General features: G+C 41.4%; 1 pseudogene; it reads left to right on the top strand.

Moving 5' to 3' along the window:
* Nucleotides 1-62: 62 nt before the first annotated feature.
* LOC149747602 (large ribosomal subunit protein eL31 pseudogene) lies at nt 63-18398 on the top strand (annotated as a pseudogene).
* The last annotated feature ends 537 nt before the right edge of the window (nt 18399-18935 follow it).

The following is an 18935-nucleotide window of genomic DNA, read 5'->3' as shown; positions in this document are numbered from 1 at the left end:
CTTTTTTTAGATTTTCAAGTTCATATAATTCAGATTCCATAGTAAAACTGATTGTTCACATGTATGGGACAGTGTTCTTCAGTATAAGTTAAATAACATCATTATACAGTAAAAACTGGTTGTACCTTAGTTTCTTTCATGCTTCTGGTAAGTCAGATGTTTAAATTATTGAATGATAAATACAGAATGTATCTGAGAAAACACTGAATGTTTTACTGATTTGAATCTAGGAACATGAGGCAAAATTCTGAAGCCAAGAATAGTTATTATTGAACATTTACAGTGTGTAAAGCATTGCATGTAGACGATTTTCATTGACTCTTCCCAGCACCCTTGTGGGATAGAATTTTATTAGCCCTGTATTTCAAGGGGAAGAACTGAGCACCAGGGAGTCAAGTGATTGATCTGAGTCTCTGTCAGAGCTGGGACTCCAGGCCAGGGCGCCCCACTCCAGAGTGTGGATTCTGGGACCACTGTGCTGTCTCTGAAAAGCCCCAAATGCCTAAAAGGTCAAGATATTTCCATTACATTCTAACATAGTTTTGTAGTCATTATTGAAATTTAAAATAACTTGGGGACATTGATTGTTGGAACAGAATTTCAGAAAATTCTATCCAGGTGAAAAATAGAGGACCAAAGATTATAAGCAATATAATCTTCCAACCGCCTTCAGTTGGAAGGTGGTTCACATAGTGTAGAGTGTAGACTGGATGGAAGGTCTGAAAACCATACAGACAAGGCTGCTATGAGCTCGCTTAACATCCTCAAGGCCAAGCAATATGAGAAGTAGGAGAGAAAAACCTAAAAAAAGAAAAAAATCCATTTAAAAAAAAAGTTCCCCAACGTTGTTCAACACCTATTCCCTCTTAAATGTATTGATATTCTATCTCCTTAAAATCGATGCATTTACACGTCGTTTAACATTTGTGCTTCCGAGCTTGCTGTGGTAGGCAAATCCTTGCTATCAATTAATTTTTCTAGGTTTTTCATCATCTTTAAAAAGAGCAGTTCCACTCTCGTGGTCTAGTACAAGAGAAGTGCTTTGCAGTTCATAAGAGCTTTCGCACTTATGACCTAATCCTCACCGCCCATGAGGTAAGTAGGGCAAGTAATATCCCTGCTTTTCATATGAGAGCTGAAGTTTAGAACAGCCAAAGCACCTGTCCGAGGTCCCACAAGAATAAGAATCCACATCTGGCTCCCTTTTCTACTTCCAAGCGTAAAGTCACATGCAGTGTCAAAACCAGAATCACCGTGTGTAGAAGGAGAAGGGGAAGCGTACTGGGATCATTTTGACTGTCATTAACAAATGCTTATCAGTCACCTGTTATGTGCCAGGCACTGTTCTCTGTTGGGGATAACTGGGGGGGGCAGGACAAACAAGGACGCCACCCTCCTGGGGCTCAGCTCCTTAGTGGGAGATCAGGAAGGCACCTCTAAGTATCGTGGGACACAGAACTTGAGCAAGTGCAGAGAGGGCCTCTGAGGTGAGATCTGAATCACGAGAAGAGGGTCCCCGTGTGGAGGTCAGGGAGGATGTTCCACTCACAGGGGACGGTCCTTCCAAGGCAGGCGCTGGCGGAAGCACTGGGAGAGCTCAAGGGAAGGACATAAGGATGGTGTTTGCTGCGTGGTCTAGTCTACGTGCAGAATCAGGGCTTTGGGCAGGGAAGAAATGTGAATTATGTTTTAAAAACTCAACCTTGCTGCTGAGTATAGAATGGAGGGCAAGAGTAGCAGCAAGAAGACTTCCAGTTAGGAGGCTATCACTGTGGTCCAGGCAAGTCAAGAGGGTGGCTTGGTCTCCAGATGGTCGCGCAGGTGGCTCTGCTGCCTGACCTATTTACTCTGTTCCAGCCTTTTCTTGTCACCAGCTCTCTGGCGTCATTTTAACTGCATTTATTCTTTTGCTCTGCTTAAAGGCAGATTTGAGAAGATTGGGAGGTTGAAAAAGTTTTCAAGATTAAAAACAAGAAAAACTGTCTCTTGAATGCCTTATGTTGACCTGACGTAACCCATTCTGTTTCACCCATAGTATCTATAAAGAGAGTAGTGGAATCCAGCATGCACTATAAGGCACCTCTGCTAGGACCTTTTTCCTCTCTGGTTCAATAAATATTACTGATGATGCTGAAAACTCTATTTTAGTATCTTTCCTTTTTTGAGAACAACTTAGTAATGATCTCTAAAATTGACAATTGATGCCTTGGCCAACACAATTGGAATGTGTGTTTGTGCTCAGGTAGTTAAAACTATGCTGAATGGTTGCTCTGTACTAAGCATGTACACTACTGGCCTTTGAGGTAGGTTTTTGTTTTGTTTTGTTTTAATTATCCTTGTTCTACAGATAAAGCACTGAGGCGCAGAGAAGTAACTTCCCCAGGTTACACAGGTAGGAACCAATGGGACCATAATTTGAGTCCAGTCAGTCGAGCTCCTGAACCTGCCCTCTCAGAAAAATAATTATTGAAAGTAACACCACTGGTTTTTTACCATTGTACAGGAATTTTAAAAGCATTCATTATTGCATTTGATCCTCAGAACTCTAGGAGGTGGATAAGGTAGGCATTATTATCCCATTTTACAGGTGAGAATACTGAGTTATAGACGTTACCCCACTTGCTCAACTTTATATATAAAGTACACAGTGTCTGAGCCATGACTAGCTTTTAAGCTTTTTGAGTGAGGGTGCTTCTCATTAAACCTATAATTTCCTAATTAGATAATACCTGTAGCCTGATCAACATCTTTTTCTCATTTATAAATGTATATATACCATATATCATATATATGAAAGCCATTAATATTTATAAAATTGAAATTATGTTTAGTTATACATTTAATGAATCATGTTTCCTGATAAAATAATTGCATAAAAATGAAGTTTTAAATTCAGCATATATATGAATAAATACTTGAATAAGAATTTTCTTGATTGTAATTTTTTTAACATTTTAGTGTTTTTGAAAACAAAATGTCTTACAATCAATGTATATATTCAATAGTTTATCCTTAAAAATAATTGCATCAATGTTGCATCTCAAAATTGAAAGGTCTAAAAAAAAAAATGAAGGGTCTTAAAAGATAAAAAACATTATTTGGAATATACATATATAAACTACTGAAAAATCTGGTGTGAATAGGCTCTGTCATCTGGGAAATATGAACGAGGATGAGAAAGTTTATCACATACTGAAATTTTGGGGAAAATTTTCTTGGACAGAAAAATGGGGAAGATTACAAATTGCATACATCACTCTGTACTTAATCTCGGGTCAATCGTTTTTTTAGAGCAGGCGATGTCATATGCACTCTTAGAGACAATAACTAGAAGGGTCACTAGATGGCACTATTATTCTTAGTACTGTAGTAACCTATTCCGTAGTGAACTTGAGAGTGACAAAGCATGAATAATCAGAGAGCATTAGTCCAATAATGCTGTAACTTTGTCAAAATTGTTTCTTAAAAGGAAAGAATTGATGATAAAGTCTGTTACAATTAAATTCATACTATTTTGTGAACCCCAAAATGCAGGGAGCGATCTCTAGGACTCCTTACAACGCAGCATTCATTTGTTCATTCATTCAATCATTCGTTCACTTACAAATATTTATTGAGTGTTTTGAAAGTGCCAGGATCTCAGTGAAGCTCTGGTTATTTTCACACTGAAGTAATGACTTCTTTTTTCAAGTAAGAGCGCAGGCTTCGCACTAGTAAGACCTGAATCCTCCACTTACTGGGTCATCTTAAGTAAGCCCTCATTATTATTATAACTTCTGTTTTTGAGATGAGAAGAGTAAGGCACAGAGCCAGTGGCTGTGGATGGAAATACTTTGTAAAATCGTGCTTTCTATATGAATACTATTACTACCTCAAGAATGTCGAGGACTATGTCTAGTAGTAGTTCTATTTACATAATAGACTATTAAATCACACAATCTAAGCTTATTAAGATCAGCCTCGGGACTTCCCTGGTGGCGCAGTGGTTAAGAATCCGCCTGCCAATGCAGGGGACACAGGTTTGAGCCCTGGTCCAGGAAGATCCCACATGCTGCGGAGCAACTAAGCCTGTGCACCACAACTACTGAGCCTGTGCTCTAGAGCCTGCGAGCCACAGCTACTGAGCCCCGTGCCACAACTACTGAAGCCTGTGCTCCTAGAACCTGTGCTCCGCAACAAGAGAAGACACCGCAATGAGAGGATCGTGCACCACAACGAAGAGCAGCCCCCGTTCGCTGCAACTTGAGAAAGCCCACGTGCAGCAACGAAGACCCAACACGGCCAAAAACAAAGTTAACTAATTAATTTAAAAATATATATATATATATGCGCTAAAAAAAAGAAAACATTTCAAAAAAAAAAGATCAGCCTCAACACAAGTGACCATGAGACAGTTTCTCAGTGCAGCTCTTCCCTGCCTCAATATATGTCTTGGAAATACCATCAGAATCACAACGAAACAGATCTGAAGTGTTTTGGCAGAAGGATACTAGACGTGTGTTTGGGGTGTGAACGAATGAGTGTGTTTATATATAAAAAATTGTTTCAACGCACCTTGCAGGAAGCCAACCTCGTCTCTTATCAGCCTCACTTCTCCTGCAGTTGGTTTTGCTCGCAGGGCACAGTACTTCCTTTCAGACGCTCATTCTGAGTGAACATGATGACAGTGCATATTTACTCCCGGACGTTGCTAACTAGCACAGCAAAAATAAATCTGAATACTTTATTCACATTATGTAATAATCAGGGTGTAAATTGACAATGGCTCATTTAGGAGGTTGTGCTCATTGTACTTAAGTTCCCTTTTTATGTGTGATCTGTTTATTCAGTTCTTATTTATGGAAGTGGATATTATGTCCGAGTGTTACTGGTGATACAGAGATTCTGATTCTATTACTCGCCGTAAGTGTTATACTGCCCAGCCCTTTGGATGCGAGTAGTAAAGGTTAGGTTTCTCCTTTGGCCAGAATCCCAACACAACTGTGCTCTATCTATGCTGGAGCCACTGCAGCTGATGTCCTAACAGCTCACTGAGGGCGTCAAAGATGGTTTTCTAAAAAATGCCTCCTCTGACAATGACGTTCGCATCTCAGAGCTACCATTGTTTGCCTTCCTGTCAACCACTCACATAGCTAAGAACTCAAGCAAACACATGAAAAAGAAAAGCCTCTACTTTAAAAGTTTTATTGAAAATATTCAAGATTTCCTGCTTATTTTAGGGACAGTGAAAGAAATCCAGTGTTTTATCCATGTCAGGTCCCTACCAGATTATAAACAGTTGAGAGGAGGGTCCACTTGCTGAAAGGTGCCTTGAGAGAAAAACGCCCACTTCTCAGATTCGAAGAGGAAGCCCCCTCATCTCTAAAGTCTCCCTTGAGGTGTCGCAGCCAGTGGGGGCATCACAGCCTCCCACTCCAGGCTCACTCTAGCTTCCACAGCCGCCGCCTCACCCAGTTTATCAGGCAGCAGGGTTGGCTGCTCTACCCAACTCCAGAGCTTTTCCCTTTGCTTTAAAATTGCCCTTGAATTCAGCTCCCTTCCACTCCCTTTTCCCCACACAGTATTTTTACACCTTTGATGCCCAAACCTTGAAGGTAAATACAAAGACAGGCATCTGTAAACACAGAACGATGCCCACATTCATGGGAATAACAGCAATCTCAAAAAACAATCATGATGGCAAATTTTAATCAGTGACTCTGAGAAACTTCCCAAGCAAGAAAGATTTGTGTCCCAGTCTTGCTCTACCCTCATTTCATGTCTTTTTTTTTTAATTTTACATTTTCATTTTTATTTATTTATTGGCCGCCCCGAGAAGCATGAGGGATCTTAGTTCCCTGACCAGGGATCGAACCCATGCCCCCTGCAGTGGAAGAGTGGAGTCTTACCCACTGGACCACGAGAGAGGTCCCCCTCATTTCAGGTCTTAGTTCCAGCTCTAAGTGTTTGCAACAATCTCCTTCCTGAACTGTATCACATTCGTGCAACTTTTTTTTCCCCTACCTTGTATGTGAGCCTGGCCATTTCTTTCCCTGTTAAAAAATCTACAGCCCCGACCTCTTTATATAACGTCAACCCAACTAGAGCAGGAACCTGCCTCTATCTAAAAGTCTGGCCATGCAGAGCCGGCAATCCGTGAACAGCAGTTGACGGGCTGATCCAAAGCAAATCCCTCGTGTACTCCTCAGGGAAGGGAGGAAGGCAAACCCGTTGCCAGCCCACGATGGTCATGATGGAAAGATGTGCACATCCAGGCTGGCCCTTCAGGCTGATGCGGCTGGCTGAGAACTGAGTGAATAAAGTGAAATGGAAGGTAAATGGATGCAATCCAATTATTACAAAGAGGGAACAGGCAAGGTTGCTTTAAAGAGACGGAAACTAAGCATCTCTACGCCCTCCACAATCATGGGGATTGAAAATGTTAGTATTCCTGCTCATCTTTTCTCTTTGGTGTAGATCCATCTTTTGATGCATATGGTTTTTGTTGTGATTTTCTTCGTTTTTACCACCTGTGTTCCAGATGTCTGTCAACTTCATCATTTTGCTGCTTTGCTTGAAGATTTCAAAACAGACCTCAATTTTGAAACTCTTCTGTGGCATATTTCTCTTTTATTTGAAAAGATGTGTTTGATTTAGAAAATACGAAGACATTGCCCTACTTTCTTTGCATTGGGGCTAAATTGGAAGTAGGCAGCAAAATGGGTTACCTCCTGACTAGTGGAAGAGATGCTCACCACAGCCGTCTGCTGACTGCGGAGAAGCGACGGCCGGGATGGTGCAGGTGAGGCCAAGTGCATGTCCCCAACCTTTGTGCTTCATTATGTCACAGAGGCCGGGAATGACAAGAGGATAAGGAAATCTGTGGCCTCAGTTTAAAACAGAGTCCAGATAGAGTCCATACCCTATTGAGAAATCAGTTCAGTACATGCGTGTGTTCTACATGTGCACAGGTGTATTCATGCCAACATAAATACATCAAACGTCTCTGGCAAGACATACAGGAAGTTGGTTGCTGTAGAGGTGGGAATTTGGAAGCCATGGGCCAGGGATAAGAGGGAGACCTAATTTCGCTGTAAACAATTTCTTCTTAAAATTTGGAACTTGTGCTTGTATTTCCCATTAAAAATTAAAACATTGGATAATCATCATAACAAAAGAATATATTCTATGAGACTGGGCACACCTAAAAGTAGTCTCCTAAAGCAATTTCTCCCTTTGCATGAGGAATAAAGCCCTAGCTGTCACTTCAGTTTGAAGGGAGATTAACGTGGCTTGAATATTTACTATGGTTTTACTGCAGAGATGTTTAAGTGCCAACGATGTGTTACCACGTAGGCAAATGGCTCTTGAACCCAGATAACCGTGCTATGGAAAAGACGGTGGGGATTTTGGTGTTTGTGTCATTTGGGCTTGGATTACACGTTCCTTCCCCTGTTGCTGGGAGGCCCATGTTCTTGGAAGTAACTGAGCTAAGGCTGGGATAGTGGGGATTGAGAAAATGAATGACTTGGAAGAACATACTGCAGCAGCAGTTTGTGGAGACCCTCTTTCTGCCCCCTGCTCAGACATCCAGGGCAGGTGAGACATCCAGATGCACAGGACCCTTTGGTTGTGCCATCTTGGTTCACTCCTTGCTGCTTGGTTCACTAGACGGGCACTCATCTGTTTCCTGGGACACGGTTCTAGGGCGCTCTCCAATTCCTCCCAGGGTCTCCAGCATGATTCCTTCTCTCTCTTTGCAGCCGGCGCAGAACAAATAGGCCAGTGAGAGGACAGAGCGCGGATGGCATATCTCTCATATAAGTTACCTAATCGGGTTGCTTGCTTACTTATTCATTTAATAAACGTGTATGGATTCCTTTCCAACCCGGGCAGGGCAGGATGCCTCCCACAAAGCAGGGTGGTGAGAAGAAGAAGGGCCGCTTCACCATCAACGAGGTGGTGACCAGAGAATACACCATCAACATTCACAGGTGCTTCCATGGAATGGGTTTCAAGGAGCGTGCCTCTCGGGCACTCAGAGAAATCCGGAAATTTGCAATGAAGGAAACGGGGACTCCAGATGTACACATTGACGCCAGGCTCAACAAAGCCGTCTGGGCCAAAGGAATAAGGAATGTTCCATACCGTATCCATGGGCCGTTGTCCAGAAAGTATGATGACGATGAAGTTTCACCAAACAAGCTCTAAACGTTGGTTACCTATGTACCTGTCACCACTTTTCAAAAATCTACAGCTAGTTGATGTAGATGAGAACTAAATGTTGATTGGCCAAGAAAGTTATAGAACGGCCAAAACCAAAAACAAACAAACAAAAATGTATGGAAAACCTACCATAGGCTGAAAACTTGCTCTGGAGATGCAAGACCTCAAGAAGTTCACAATCTAGTGGGAAAGATAGACTTTTTTTTTTTTTTTAATATGTGATTGTGATAGTCTGATGAATGTTAATGTAACCTAAGGCCAAGGTGGCATAGGAGCATTTACAAGGGCATCCAAACCAGACTAGGGGTGGTACTGATCACATAGGTGACCAAGTTGGGACTGGACGGGCGTGCCGGAGTCTGCCTGTGGGCCCCATGGGAGACGGGGACTGAGTGTGTTATTGCTGGCTGGTGACAGGAGAGTGGCTGCTGTGAGGGGTGTAGGGCATTTCACGATGAGATAGTAACATAAAATGAGAAATGACCACAGCTCATCAGGAACCGCAAATTGCCGGCATGGCAGAAACATAAAGTCTGAGACAGGGTAGGGAGCATAAAGGGAAGAGGAAGGGCTTTACATGTCTGGCTAAGGCATTTTTGAAAGGATCAAAGTGGGAGAATGACAAGACTTAACAAGATATGCGTTTTCAAAGATAATTGAAAGCGGTAGAGGGAAGGTATTGGGGTGGGAAATGTTAGAGGTGGGAGACCAGTTAAGTGGCTTGTGCGACATTTCAGCCAAGGGGGAGATGAGGTGGTGAAGGGGGGTGGCAGTTACAGGAAAAGAGAAGAACAAAGGTGAAACCAACAGCAGGGGCAACTCTGTGACCTTCCTTCCCTGACACAACGGGATTAGGATGTCATTGCAGGTCTACCTGAAAGGAGCTTAGGAGAAATGACCAGACAGTATCCAAGCACGTGTCAGATCAATGTCTAGGTAAGTAAGTAGCTCAAAGTTAACTAAGAAGAGGCAGGTAAGGGATAAAGCCAGCTGGGATGGAGAGTGTAGGGAGAAAGTGCAAGCAGATAGAAACCATAGGAACCTGATTTAGTGGGACCCTTGCAGCTGGTGGGTGTTCCAGAAGCCCTAAAGGAACCAATACGGAACACATCTATGGGGGTGGGGAGGGGTCTAGGGTCACTTACCTCCTGACTTGGGTCACTGGGTGGGTGGAGATACAACAGTGAAAGGTAGAAAGTTCAGGAAGAAAGACTTTTGGGAAGAAGATAGAGTTGAGTTTTGAGCTTTTTGGATTTTAGATGCTTGATGGCCATCTGAGCCACATTCACTCTGGAAAGCATCTAGGTAATGCAAGAGATGTGATGGAAGCTAAGAGAAAAGAGTCTCAAGAAAGAAGAAACAATGAAAATGTCCATTGCTTCAATGAAATAAAATAGGTGTCCATCTGATTTGACAAAAGGAAAGTAACCAGTGATCTTAGTGAGAATGTTTCTGGTAGCGTGGTGTTAGAAAGTAGATTACCAGACCACCTCCGCTGAGGACCTAAGGGAGAGAAGAGAAGGTTGTTGCAGTGGGAAGTCAATTTGATGCAAAGTTTACCTCCAATCAGGTGACCAACCGTCCCTGTTTGCCCAGGACTGAGTGGATTCCCAGGATGCTGGACTTCTAGTGCTAAGACTGAGAAAGTCCTTGGGCAAGCAGAACAGATTGGTCACCCTGCCTTCAATCCCACTACCACAAAGGCTGTCCAAGAGTTCATGAAATAGGCTCAGAAAAAATGAAGATGCTTGGGACTTCCCTGGTGGCGCAGTGGTTAAGAATCGGCCTGCCAATGCAGAGGACACGGGTTTGAGCCCTGGTCTGGGAAGATCCCACACGCCACGGAGCAAGTAAGCCCATGCGCCACAACTACTGAGCCCGCGTGCCACAACTACTGAAGCCCCCGCACCTACAGCCTGTGCTCTGCAACAAAGAGAAGCCACCTTAATAAGAAGCGCGTGCACCACAACGAAGAGTAGCTCCCTGTCGCCGCAACCAGAGAAAGCCCGCGTGCAGCAATGAAGACCCAATGCAGCCAAAAATAAATAAATAAATTTATTAAAAACAAAAAAAATTAAGATGCTTGAGGGAATTCCCTGGTGGTCCAGTGGTTAAGACTTGGCACTTTCACTGCTTTGGGCCCAGGTTCAATCCCTGGCTGGGGGAACTAAGATCCCACGAGCCATGTGGCGTGGCCAAAAAAAAAAAAAATTAAGATGCTTGAATCACAAGGTTTACTGAATAAATTTAAAACGCACAGCAAGAAACAAAGGTAAAGAGATGAAGGATGCTATCACCACGAGGATAGGATGCAAGTTGGGTGTATGAGCCACAGCTCTCTCTCTGTCTGTCCCTGTCTGTCTCTCTCATCTTCATTCCCTGCTGCCAGTATGGTCACAAGGTCCAGAGTTGAGGGTGAGCAAGGGGACTCAACAGACTGAAAGTATCTGGAGCCAACACATGCTTACTCTTTCCAAGAGATGGAGGGACAAATAGCTTGGACACAACTGAAACTCACCAATAACTTGCTGAAAAGCTATGGATTTATCTGTGTATCTTGGGCAGAGGTTACATGTGGCATAAGGATGATACATGATCTGTGCTTTATTAATGTTTTAGGTTTAAGTGGTCCTTCTATCCTTTCCTATCTACAAGTAGTGCTCTGGTTTGTTCCATCCTTTTCGTCTATGTTTATCAAACATATGCTCTGTTTATATTTATATTTAACAGATTTCTAACTTAGCACATTTGCTATCATTCCTCAATATGTTTTATGAGTTTCATCTGTTATTCTACTTGTTTGTTTCCCTTGTTATTTACAGCACAATTGAATATTCTCAAATAACGTGATAAAATCATATTATAGAAGTGGCAATAGCACCAGTAGACTTTTCATTCTCGAAACTTGGCTGTTGTGAAAAAAGAAAGAAAGAGTATTTACTAGAGGGATTTAGATAATCGTAAGAAAAATTTTTTTTAATAAACTGAAGTCACCAAGTCAGAACATAAGGTGTTTCAACCAGAGACATGAGAAGTTAATTGACAAAGCATGATCCTTGGGAGAGTATAAAAGGATGGAATCCAGATCAGGTGGAGCATTGGTGAGAGATCTCATCCTCTTAGACTAGAGGGGAGAAGGAATAATAATGGACAAGACAAGTGTGTTTCCAGTGGTGGACTGGGTTTACCATGTATGTCTTAGTTTTCTTTGTGAAGTAGCTTGGCCATTAAACAATTATTTCCAGGCACTGGTTGATTTACAAATATTTACTTTTTTTTAAGGTGTGGTGGCCTTGTAATGTATCGATTTGGCTATGCTGAACTACCTTCCCTAGAATTTCATTTCATGTATATTTTGGGTTATGGTGGGTCCCAAGGGAGATTCTTGTGGGATTTGGAAGGCAGACAGGAAAGGGCAGCCGTTCTGTAGCTCACACACGTTGCTGCCAATGTGCTGACTCACCTCGTCAGCATGAAGCAGCAGCGGCACCAGCTCTACTTCCCCTGAACCAGGTGCCTATGTTCAGTTCCATGAGGAAGGGCAATGTCAATCATCATGGGTTTCAGTGTGTCCTGGGTTGCAGCACGTTCTTGATCTTCCTCAATTTACATCCATTTTCCCTTCGTAACCCCCCACCATCTAGACTCCAGGCTCCAGCATCAGTGAGAAGACTTACAGAGATTGTTTAACCAGTCCCAACAAATGTGTAAGGCCAAACTCCTATAATATAATCTCCGGAGACCATGCTTGAGTTTATGCTAATGACATGACTCAGGACAGGGGCTGTCCGCGTCAGAAAGATCAGCCTTATGATTAGAGGGTTAGGATTTTGAGCCACATGATATCAACCCAACATTTGACCTCCAGGGAGGGTGAGGAGGGCTGAAGACTGAGTTCAACCACATGGCCAGTGATTCAATCAATCATGCCTACAAAATGAAACCCCAATAAAAGCTTTGCACGTGGAAGCTCTGCTGACTTTCCTGGTTGGTAATCCTGTATCAATGAGCCAGAAGGGTGATGCTTCCTAAGGACATGGAAGCTTTGCATTCAAGACCCTCCCGACATTGCCCTGTGTGTCTCCTCATTTGGCTGGTCTTGAGTTGTATCTTTTATCATAAAACTGTAATCATAAGTATAGTGCTTTCCTGAGCTCTGAGTCATTCTAGCAAATTGTTGAATCTGAGGGGGTAATGGAAACCCGTGAATTTGTAGCCAGTGGTCAGGAGCATGGGTGACCGGGGGACCCTCGACCTTATGGCTGGTGTCTGAAGTGAGGCGGTGTCTTGTGAAGGAATGTACCCTTACGCTGTGAAATTTAACCTGAATTCAGGTACTCAGTGTTAGGATTGCACTGCAAAGAGAAAATAATATAGTAACCTCCCATGTGGGCATCACCTAGCTACAACAGTAATCAACTCATGGCCAATCTTGTTTCATCCATAACCTCCACTGTGGGATTACTTTGAAGCAAATCCCTGTTGTGATAGGATTTCATCCATAAATATTAAAGTAGATCTCTCTAAAAGATAAGCCTCTTCTTTCTTGCTAATAACTACAATACCATTAATTTATTTTTAAAAATTGACAGTGATTCCCTAATATCATTGCATACTAATAGTCAGTGTTCAAATTTCCCCTATCATCTCAAAAAATTTTTTTATATCTGGTTTGTTCAAATCCAAACAAGTCCCCCCACATTGCATCTTATCAACAGACCTCTTAATCTCTTTTCATCTGTAGGTCTCCTTCTCTCTCTCTCTCTCTTTTCTTGCAATTTATTTATAAAAGATACTGAGTGTCTTTTCCAGTAGAGTTGTATTCTCAAACTTTACACACAAATCGCTAGGGGATTTTTTTTTTGCTTATATAAATGCATTTTTAATCTTTACAATCCTTAAATTAATTTTTATTGGAGTATAATTGCTTTACAATATTGTGTTAGTTTCTGCTGTACAGCAAAGTGAATCAGTTATACATATACGTATATCCCCTCTTTTTTGGATTTCCTTCCCGTTAGGTCATCACAGAGCACTGAGTAGAGCTCCCTGTGCTACACAGTAGGTTCTCATTAGTTATCTATTTTATGCATAGTACCAATAGTGCGTATATGTCAATCCCAATCTCCCAATTCATCCCACCCTCCGCCTAGGGCATCTAATTTTAAAAGTAGATTCTGCTTTAGAAAGAAAATTTGGGCGCTTCCTTGGTGGTTCAGTGGTTAAGAATCCACCTGCCAATGCAAGGGACACAGGTTCGAGCCCTGGCCTGGGAAGATTCCACATGCCACAGAGCAACGTGTGCCACAGCTACTGAGCCTGCACTCTAGAGCCCGCGAACCACAACTGCTGAGCCAGCGTGCCACAACTACTGAAGCCTGTGCACCTACAGCCCGTGCTCCGCAACAAGAGAAGCCACCGCAATGAGAAGCCCGTGCACTGCAATGAAGAGTAGCTCCCACTCGCCACAACTAGAGAAAGCCTGCACAGCAACGACGACCCAACGCAGCCAAAAATAAAAACAAACAAATAAATTTATTTTAAAAAAAAGAAAATTTGGTGTGGGGCCCAAGATTCTGCATTTTCAGCAAGCCCCCAGGTGAAGTGGATGCTGCTGGTCCGTGAACCACACTCAGACTAGCAAACTCTGGAGCTCTCTACAGTCTGGATTTTGATGATTGCATCCCCATGATGTCATAACCATGTTTCTCTGTCCCCTCTCAACTGGTGGTCAGGCCATCTGGATGAAGGGGAAGCCCACTGTGTGTAAAGCAACCTGTTGTGTAACTTTTAATGCTCCTTCAAAAATGTATACTTAAGCAATCTGAAAGTTTTCCAGTAGTATTTTTCTCACCCTCCCAACCCTCTTCTATGTTCTCTCCCATTTAAAGTTTATGCCCAATGTATTCCAATGGCACTCAGTAAAAGTACTTTTTAGGGAAAGGAGGGGATATATCCAGTGGTTGTAAAGTTGGAGGACATACCAACAAGACACGGAAGACAGCCTAGATTAGGCGGAAGACAAGAAGAGAAGCAGCTGACTTGGGTAGAAGTAAGGGCCCTTGGATAGGGGAATGAGGCTGGGTGAGGCTGGGTGATAAGAGTGGGGCAGAGGTTGTGAAGATCTGTCACACACAGCCATTCTCAAAAGCCAGTCCAAAATCCCAGAAGCACATGGGGGCTTGCTAAAAACAGTTTCCTGTTCTGACACATCAAATCAGAATCTCTGGAGAAAGAGCCTTGGAATATGCTTGGCAGGCACCCTCTGAAGACTCTGATGTAGAGTGGGTCTAGAAACCACTGAACTATATCGGATGCCACACATTGCTGTATGTGTGTGTGTGTGTGTGTGTGTGTGTGTGTGTGTGTGTGTGTATATATATATATATATATATATATATTCGCCATCTTTACTGCCAGTGAATGCCCTGAAGTACCCATTGACCAAATGCTAGGTAGCCCTAGGATAAAATATCACCTAGTGCTTTCATTCTTGGTGGGCACGTGGTCGTCTGATTACATGGTGTTTAATTTAATGGCTGAGACATTAAAGCCCAGTGGTTAAGAGCTCCGACGAATTTAAACTCTGAAAAGTGTGGTGTTTACACTCCTATACATGGCACCATTCCCATATCAATTATGCTGGATTTTCAGATTAATTAGATGACCATAGAGTTGCCAGGCTCTGAAGGAATTGGACTTCAGACAAGAAAAATGGAAATAGATTTTGTAAATTATTTACAAGTTTCACTACTCTGTTTTCAGCCAGACCTCACCAAAAAGAGAAAAAAAGTAAAAGACAGAGGAACCTTCTAGCACAACGGGGAGAGTTTGCTGGGCTATCATGGGCTTGACCTTCCTGTCTCATTGGCTTGGCTGTCTCACACAGCTCTAGCTGGTAGCAACTTGGCTTGGTTGTGAATATTATCCTTATATGGGCTGAGTCATCCAGAGGCAAACATGGACTTGCAAGGATTTGAGGGACCCTCCTTGTTAGAATGTTCACATTAGTTCCTCTTTCAGCTACACATGCCAACCACACATGCTGCTTCATCCTCTCTCATTAAGATTCCTTTTCCTCTTTCCTTGGCCTGGCCACTCGTCACTTCCTTCTGATCTTGCGTGTTTCTTTTCCTTTGTCACATCTGGCCCTCACACCAGTTCAGCCTGCTTCTAATCGTGTGTTTATTGGCATTCCCAAGCATTTTCAGAAAACGTGTAGTGTTTCTGCTGCATTAGAACACTGAGGTTACAGGAGGAATTGAATTGAGGACGTTGATTTTTTTCAATACAATTACTCTTCAGTTAGCGGGTCCTGTAACACCAGTGAATTTTAAAGCCGGAACAAGTTTTACAGATGCTCTGAAAAGTACTAACTGTTTTCCCCTTGAGCCCAGATGACATTTGGGCAGAAATGGAATGCCAACTTTTGTCAATATTCTAAGGCAATAACATGTAGGGGGTGACTCTGGTGTCATCTTCCCACCTCCTTACCCACTGGGAAGTCATAGAGTACATTCCACGGCCAAGTTGAAATGTTTTCTGAATGATTCACTCTATCCTCTCCCGTTGGGTCATATATCAAGAGTAAGAGGAAGGACTCAAATCAGACTCCTTAGGTTCGAATCTCAGAAATCACTACTGTACCATTTTCCACAAAAATGTAAACCTCTTTAAGCCTCATTTTTATCATCTGTAAAACGGGGATAATATTAGCACCCAATTTGTAAGGATGTTGTGAGCATTGATTATTATAATCCATGGTAAGCACTTAGCATAGCGTCATTATAAGCACTCAAGACACTTCAGTCACTAATATTTTTCCAAGGTTTGTTGATAAATATTCTGCCTCATACCACAATATTATCATGAATTATAATGTCATTTTTGGAAAAAATCTGTTGTCAAGAATGTGATCACTGTGATAAGCGAAGACTAAAAACAGAATCAATGAATCAAATTAAACATTTCATGACTTTTGATATTATTTAGTCCAATATGTTCCTTGTTTATACATCTTCTAGCCTTTTAGGCACATAGACTGGCATCGTAGGTTGATCTTGCAACGACTGCCGTGTGCCAGAAAAAAGACTAAGTCATATTATCCTGATATGAGTTGCCACCTACGATCATCACAGGAGAATTTCAGAAAGTCGGCTAATTTTAATCTTCTACTTAAAAAGAAAGTGTCACAACAGCAAGTATTTGTTTGATTCAAACTCTGATTCTATATTTCCCAAATCATTGAGTGAGGAAAATGTCTTTTAAATTTAAAGTAATAAAATGCACATGATAAAAGATTCACAGAGTAAATAAGGATGTAAAAGCAGAAGGAAAAGTTTCCCTACCCCTGCCTCCTTTCCACTCCCAGGGAAAATTAAGACCGACAATTATTTGTTTATCTTCCCAAATGTTTTGTAATGCACATTCGGGTTTATATTCTGGAAGCTCTGTAGTTCAGTTTGGTCTCAGTGTTCAGACAAATTCTGCTATTTGGCTTCATCTTTGGCCTGTGGAAGACTGAATAGTCAAATGCCAACTTACTGTCAGTCCTGGCATGCTTAGCCTTGTGCGTGATCAATTAGCATCTACATCAGGGGGTCTGCAATTTACCACCTTCAAGCCAAGTCCAGCTTCTTTTCTGTTTTTGTAAATAAAGTTTTATTGCAACCTATCACACCCATTTGTTGAGGTAATTGTCGATAGCTGCTTTTAAACTAGGTGGCAGAGTTGAGTAGTTGCAATAGAAACTGGCCTGCAAAGCCTAAAATACTTCCTGTCTGGCCTGTTATGGAAAATGTTGTCCATCTATGATTAGGCTATCACCATAGCTAACTAATCAGCGTAAGACCGTCCATCCACACAAGGCAAGTCATTGATTGTTGTCATCTGAACAATCACTTTTAAACGTAGGAGCATTCTAGATGTAATTTAGAGAGAACTGTCACCCCAAGTGTTTTATGTTGAAATTCTTTCAGTTAAAGTATAAGTTTGAATTTACCATTGCAAAGGAAAAATGTTGAAATAACCAATGTAAAAGCTGTTAAGTTTGTGAACAAAAGCCATCATTTAGAATTTTCAAATAGTTAAGTAAATGAGACAATAGATCATCAGTGCAAATACTAAGACAGAGTTCGATAACTTTAGGAAAGATTAAAAAGTCCTTTTTGAGTTCACAAATGTTTATTTAAAAATTAAGTATCAAAAAAAAATAAAAATAAAAATTAAGTATCAATACAAGGACAGCAATGGAGATTAGAGTATCAAAATTCTAGTATCTGTAGACTTGTTTGAAGTGAATGAACAAAATAACCCTTAAGAATTTTAATTATTTGTTATTTAATTCCAGTTGGGCCATGATCATTTCAAGAAAAAATAAATTCATTTGGGAATTCCTCACATCTTCTAAAAATGAATCAAATGCAGAATGTTAGCTTTGTTATCAGTTCAGACTTTCCAAAGAAGAAAAACTCCAAAATCACATGTAACAATAGCCGTATATATTTAGACATAAGAAAGAATGTATAGAAGTATATATTTAGACATAAGAAAGAGTGTATACAAGTATAAGAAAAAGGAGGGACCTCAAATTTTGTTCTCACTCTTCTAATTCAACAGGGCAGACTCCATGGATGAACCCTGAGACCATTACACTCAGTGAAATAAGCCAGCCACAAAAAGACAAATACTGTATTATTTCATTTATATGATGAAGTCCCTAGAGTAGAGATATTCACAGAGATGGGAAGTAGAACCGTGGTTGCCAGGGGCTGTGAGGAAAGAGGATTGGGATGTTATTGTTTAATCAGTTACAGAGTTTCAGTTTTACAAGATGATAAAATTCTGGAGATGGATGGTGGTGATGGTTGCGCAACAATGTGAATGTACTTAAGGCCACTGAACTGTATCCTTACACAAATGGCTAAGCTAGTAAACTTTATGTTATGTGTGTTTTACCACCAGTTTAAAAAGATTCTATGAGACTACTTTAAGAAGACAATCCTTCACAGCTTTAAGTCTATCGAACTCAAAAACTTAAACAGAAGCTTGTTGAAATAACTCCTATTCATTGCCAACCATTTTCAATAACTGAAGTAAAAAGATTCTGGAAAGTTGACCAATCTATGAATCTTAGGCACAAAGTTCCTTCTAGAAAGCATGTTACTGAAAAATGACTTCCTGAATTGTATTCTACTGTGATGAAAAAAGGAAGGAAGGAAGGAAGGGGGAGGGAGGGAGGAACGAAGGAGGGGAGGGAAGGAAAGATGTCATTAAAGATGCCGGTTGAAAGAGCTATTTACCTGTTGGAAATGTGCAATTCGATGACCACAGGAGCTGCTCACCAGCTGACCATGCTGTGGAACCACTGTTCATGTACCATGATGGCATCTTTAAAGATGTGACTAGTACAGTTTTAACAGTATTTGAAGTTATAAAAATAAGTCTGGAATGAAATTCATTCTATGATGGTATAATCTGTTCCAGTCTTAGTTTTAACTGAACACTGATTTTTAACAGCCCTCCTTTTGGGATTCAGCCAAACTATGAAGTTGGTGTTGAAACATATATAAAATCATGTGTATTTTTTAAATGTACATGAGTGAGACCAAAGTATTCATGCTATATTTATTTTTTAATGAGTCATATACCTTGGATATCCTTCCGTATCAGGATATACCACCCCGAGGGACTTATCCAAGAGAAATAAATCCTGTGTCCACACCAGACTT

This window comes from Delphinapterus leucas, chromosome 14, assembly GCF_059928025.1.
Source record: "Delphinapterus leucas isolate spDelLeu-1000000601 "Yukka" chromosome 14, BTC_Dleu_Yukka2, whole genome shotgun sequence".
NCBI lineage: Eukaryota > Metazoa > Chordata > Mammalia > Artiodactyla > Monodontidae > Delphinapterus > Delphinapterus leucas.
This window is presented reverse-complemented; position numbering and strand designations above follow the sequence as displayed.